The following is a 6,159-nucleotide window of genomic DNA, read 5'->3' on the forward strand; positions in this document are numbered from 1 at the left end:
TGCCCCAGATTTGCTAGAAAGATAATTAAAGGACATTTCGAGTTGACTTTAAGTCTGTCGGGGCTCCATACATGACAATCAAAAAATCAGTGAGGGAGAGTCTCCACCATATATGAGAGAAGAAGAATGCAACTGTTGTCGTGGGGGTCGCTTCTCCTTCTTTTCCTTGTGCTAGATATTTGTATTGTACTAAGGAAAGGAGGAGTAAAGACCACCACCGACGGTCGCAATATCAAAGAGGGAGTGCCCACCATATGCATGAGATGATAGTTTAGGAAGGAAGACTTGACATACCTAAAGTCAACCCGTTGCATATTGAGTAATAGTGATCTGTGTTTTGAGTTTCCTGGTAGTTGCCTTCGATCGATTTTCAATTAATGTTTCAACTATGAACAAAGGAAATGTCTGACGACGAAAGGGAATTCGTTATGTGCGAATACTGCAAAGACGAGCATGGCCTGTGCGACAGGCCTCACCTAGTTGGTGGTAGGCGCTTCAGCATCATGCCGGATGAGACCTTCAAAATGGATACAGTAAGTCACAACGACAAGTCTTTTTTTGTAATTAGCATGACTTCTTCTTCTTTTGCTTCAACTTATAATTTTAATTTTTACAATTCTACTAGTGTATCCCCTGCCATGCAAGAATGTATGGCTTGGATAAGACTAGTAGTTGTGGCGCGCCCGTGGGGCGCCACTTGAGGGCATCTGGGCGGTGCCAGGTAGATATACATGCAATTCTTGATGGAACTTATTATATTGGAACATCACCTGAGGAAGAAACTGAAATGCCACGCCCACAACGATATAGCATCGACAAGAGCATGTTGTTGTTTGGCAACATAAGATACATTAATAGAAATTGCACGCACGTCGGCCCCCGCAGCGGTGGCCGGCCCTTGATGCCTCCCTCTAACCGTGCAGCTTACAAAGCTACGACAGTTGCTCATCGTCGCGGACGGCGCGACGGCGACGACCCTCCAGGACACGGTGTTGATGGAGGCACGAGGGAGATGTTGATCTTGGCCTAGTCCTCTCGATGGCAAACTGCTCCGCACCGTTGGCGTCCTGGTTCCTCGGCTTCCTTGCCTGCAAATGAGTTCAACTTCATATTTTTGGCATGACGGGTTCTGAGCTTCTAATGATTATATATGAATTCTGAGAGAAGCGAGTGTGCTCGATCAAACATACACTCACTTCCGGATTACCTTGTGGCTCTGAAAGAGCTGGAATGGCTCCAGCAAAGCTTTACAGACGCCGACTTGCTCGTGAAGATAGAAAACCTGCTTCCGGTTCTTCTTTTCTGCAAGGGCTTTTCCTCAGCAAACATTTGTAACACTCGTTATATTTATTTCAGTTCTTAAAAAAGCATGGGACGAATAGGAGAAAATAGAGGAATATCAAGGTAAGATCCTAGGAAAGGATGCCTCAAATTAATTGAAGGCCCACTGAAAGGAGTCAGACATATCATGCAATATGAAATAACATTCTTCAAATTGTGCAAAGGAACTACCTTTGTTGTCCCATTGGCTCGATAGACATCAAAGTAGTGTGAAATGATTCAGTCTCCGTCTACCTACAATGTTATTATATCCTGCCCAAAAAAAAGCAAAACTAACTATACCACCATAAGTTTATACAAACCACATCAGGCATATATTTGATCAAAACGGACAAGAAAGCATTAACGAAGTTTAAAGATTCCACCCTCTAGATTAACATTGGACTGTGGACTAGACAACGAAATCAGTTATTTTTAGCTTCTTTCCACAAAGTTTGCAAAAGTTACACAAAATAGCCTCTTTTTTTAGCATTGCCACTTTTTTTAGCAGAACTCAAATAACCTTGTTGTTCAAATATGAGAAAAGTTATAGCTTAATGATTAACCAAAGTTCGTTTTCTTGAAAAAGTGTATCAAACTTCTACGAGAAGGCTATACAATATTTTACTAAACTAAATTATTTCCGGCTGTTTTTTAAAATCAAGGCATCGCTCATCAAGTCATGCTTTTCTAGTACCTCCTACAAATTCTTCAAAGAATAGTACACCATGATATAGTAATGCAATGCCTAGAGTTAAGCATAATCAACTTTGGCAAATACATAGTTGAATTTGGACCATTGTTCCTACCATCTTCTGTCAGTGCACATTGTGTCTGCTTGAACAACCAACTTCAATTATAAGGATTGTACAACAGTAGACTTATTTGTAAATCAAAAGAGCTAAGGAATAAACACTGCAACATAGTTCCTGATTTTTATTTAGCTACATAAAGCAGGAACATAAATTCCACCAACTAAGTTGCTATTTGAAGATGTACACAAAGAGATAATAAGAGAACTTATATATGAACATGAAGAACAAAATCTGAGTGAGACCAGTATATATTATCTCTTTGCCAATGTATAGTGCTGTATTAGAAGGATCTGTTCATTTAAATACAACAGGACATATTTTGGAAGAAAAAATTGTCCAGGGAATTAACATGCGATTTGGGCTTAGGCCTTTCAGGACAGTGTATAAACTTAGCTGATAAACTGAAGTAGAACATAGGATCAATCAAATTGGTGGAGGTGAATATCCATGCCCGGTGGGCAGCATGATGTAGAGAAGTGGAAACAGAATGTCCGATCCGCCATATAGGTTTTACTTATTCGTGAATTCTGCAGAAAATAGTGAACATGCATGAGCTTAAAGATCATGCTTCGTACCTACGAAAGATCGATTCGAAGCAGAGGAAGAGGAAGCAGCTGCAGCATTGAAAGAACCTGAACGAACAACAAAAAATTTGGCAGCAATCCTTAGGATAGTAGGACCGCACAGTGACAGACCAAATCACACACAACGGCAAATTAGACAGGCACGCACACACAATATCAAATTAAAATTAGACAGGCACACACTTTGGAACAGAGCAATGCGCTGCATACCTGTGCATACATACAACTATCTGTTGGTGAAACAAACTTACGGCAAGCAGGCTAGCAAAATTTGGTTATATATAATAATCATCAAGTTTCCACAATTCACGATCACTACTAACATGTGGTTCAGTACATTCAGTAACGTACTTATAAACTATCATGATTTAGCAACACGTTCTGTAATAATGTGAGAATTTGTGTTTTTCAGAGTTTGAATTGCCAATTGTCAGCACCCTCTCCACGTGTCATACCTGTACATCCCTAGCAGTCCTCGCACCCCTTGAGAGCACAACTTTTCTGGCAGTAAGCTGCCAGACCAACAACATATGTTATCTAGGATTAATTCGTGTTCTGATAACTGAATTTTGAAGCCTTATATAGTTCCAGTAAAAAAATCTAAGTTCATGGCACATCAAAACTGAAAAACATGTCTTTCCTTATCTTCTATGGGATGTAAAAAAGGTGAATCAAGAGGCACCTGGAGTCTACAGAGTAAGGAAATTGGATTATATGGACTCACTGCATTCTCTTGTGCGCAGAGCCACATGCTCGACATCTTCGCATGCGTCTTCTGCAGCTGCATGAAAATATATAAGTATCAGGTACATGATTACTAGTACAAAAAAACTAAGCATCGCAGCTAACAATTCAAAATTTTAGAAAGAAAGACAGCTCTGAAATTTGGCCAATAATTACCACATTAGATCCACCTACTTTTAGGCATAAGAAACAGAAACATGTTTAATAGGTAAGACTTAAGAATTGCAAGTAACAATTCAAGTTTTGATTGTGCTTCCAAAAAATTGGAAAGAGAGAAAGCTAAACTGAAACTTTGGAAGTTAATTACCACATCCATAGTATGCCTCCTTGAGGCCATAACGACCTTCCAATTTTCTAAATCCGCGGGCTCTCCACATCCAAACTCTTCTTTTTTGAATAAAAAGGTATTATCACTTTCTACCAGGCATGAGCCTGGGTGACCGGAGTCAATTACATGAAGGTGATATTAGTGCCACATAAAACAGTGTGACCTGTTATCACCAGACCGCTGAACAGGATGCTTTACAAAGGCGAAAGGCAAAAGAAAGAGAGAAAGAAATAAGGTTCGGTGATCAACAACTATCTCAGTGAATTTGCCCAAGACAACATAGTATGTGTGTCTTCCTCTCTGACAGCACGCGAGCTCCAGAGTGTGATGAGTTCGGCCAACTCAGCAAGCATTCGAGCTGCAGACCAAAAACAGTTGTCAAGCACTCTAGCATTCCAACCCGTCCACAAAGAGACCAAGCATGCTGCGAGAAGATGTGCCAAAGCTTACCAAATAAATTATAATCCACAGCTGAGAGAAAAAACTCAAGAAGTACTCAGGATGATTTGGCCGATGCCCAAAGTCCAGCCTTCTGCCAAAAGTTCTTAAACTGAACAATTGAGAGAATGATAGGTAGACAGACACAGCTTGTCAACATTCCACCACCATAATCAACCGAAAGTGGGGCCTGGCTGAAAATTCATCATGGTTAGACTGAAGATCAAATATTGCAACAGACTTTGCCCTCTTAGAATTAACATGGAGGCCTGAAACCTCCAATTAGTAAAAAAATAACCTCCTATATCAAAAGAAGTGCTAGATCGAGGAATCTATTATGCTAAACCTGGAAATGACCAGATTTTGTGATTCTGGGGATCATCGAGAAATCGGTAAAAAAACATACTAAAGCAAAATCTGAAGAGGAATCAACCTGCAATTACCATATGGCAAGTTGGCTGAAATTACTCAATGTCCATACCTATCTTGAAGTATAGACGTATAAGTGATACAAAATATTTAAGAGAATTGCGCACACAGTGACCACCAGGCAACTAAAATTCAATTGTGTAGAGAAAAATAAAGGACTACTGAGATAATTCTGTCGCGGTTGCTGGCGAATACAACTCCTCCTCCAGCCGCCACCGCGCACAAGAGGTCCTCCTCCATGCCAGAGCTGACGAGCCGGGTCAAAGCACGGCCCGCTCCTGCTCCCGCCCCGGCCCTGCAAGGCGGACCTGCTGCCCTGGGCGAAGGAGGAGCCCATCGCTGGTGCAGATCCCCAATCCACAGGTGGAAGCCCTGCCGGCGTAGAGAAGGTGATGGGAGGGAGGGGAGGGCGGCGGGCGGCGGCGGGATAGAGGAGCGGCGAGGTCGGCGGCCGAATCGGGGGAGAGTGATGGAGACAACGACGTAGGGGAAGGAAACGAAGTTGCATGGAAATTCAGTCACCCAATCCTCGAGCACGTCCACAGCCTAAGTTTTTTTCTATGCGAGAAACATTATCAATCCTCATCGAGCACTGCTTGCCACGTGGACAGTGAGAGGGTCCGCGCATTACGCGACTGTTAATGGGTTGTATTGGTTTCAGTACTATGGAAAGTATGGAGGTAAAGAGAGTTCACCTGAGGACCGAGCATGGTTATACTTTTGCCGTAAAATTATACAATGCAGACACCTACTTGTATTTTGAATGCAAAAATTGGAGAGCACTATGCAAGGCTTATGCATTTGAGCCTAATATGCTTATCACCTTTGATATTCGTCCGGAAGATGAAATTTAAGGTAATATCGACATCTGGGTCGATGTGCAGTTCTACATTATGTGAGTTTCTCAACCATATTTATTAAGTAATTTATATTGTTAATTTTAAAATAGTTGACAACTAATTTCTATTGACAGCTTATTTCAATTCAAGCAAACTTGTCCGGCGCTTGGTAGACAGCACCTACTACTGTCCCGGGGTTGAACTAAACTGCGAGGAGATAAGTCATTATGTTTCATGGCTAGAGGATCTTGATACTGTGAAGAGAAGTTATTTTCCTGGACTTCAAAATATTAGTACTCAAAACATGCGACCATTAGTGTGCGTATTGAACTACGGTCACATCTATTTCGGAAAGATGGTAAGGTTTTTACTATTTGTCCTTAGTGCATCTTTTGCATACATTATTTTTTAAGCTAAACTTCATTGCTAAGTATGTTACTACGATGTTCTTCAATAGAGACTCCCGATGAGTGTTGTGCCTCCTTGGATCGAGCCTAAAGGTCGCATGACAATGGTTAGCTTACGGCCAAGATATCCTACATTGCACATGAGTGCATTCATCATTTCTCGAAGTGAGCAAGTCTTAATAGTCAAAGATTGGAGCAAAATTGTGACGGATCGCAGCAGAGAAGTACTAGGGGGCAGCAATCAGAAGCATAGCC

The 6,159-nt window shown here is 41.5% G+C and overlaps 1 long non-coding RNA gene across 5 annotated transcripts; it reads right to left on the reverse strand.

Moving 5' to 3' along the window:
* Positions 1-575: 575 nt before the first annotated feature.
* On the reverse strand, positions 576-5,193 carry LOC123044717 (uncharacterized). 5 transcript variants are annotated; one of them, XR_006420260.1, is made up of 5 exons: positions 4,242-5,193; positions 3,771-4,149; positions 1,513-3,500; positions 1,208-1,302; positions 644-1,088 (listed from the first exon to the last, which is right to left on the reverse strand). It is a non-coding gene; the product is annotated as an uncharacterized lncRNA (long non-coding RNA). The 5 variants fall into 5 exon arrangements; XR_006420259.1 differs by having other exon boundaries at positions 1,208-1,311; XR_006420261.1 differs by having other exon boundaries at positions 645-1,088; positions 1,208-3,231; positions 3,444-3,500.
* Between the last annotated feature and the right edge of the window lie 966 nt (positions 5,194-6,159).

The sequence above is a fragment of the Triticum aestivum genome, chromosome 2B (genome assembly GCF_018294505.1).
Source record: "Triticum aestivum cultivar Chinese Spring chromosome 2B, IWGSC CS RefSeq v2.1, whole genome shotgun sequence".
Lineage (NCBI taxonomy): Eukaryota > Viridiplantae > Streptophyta > Magnoliopsida > Poales > Poaceae > Triticum > Triticum aestivum.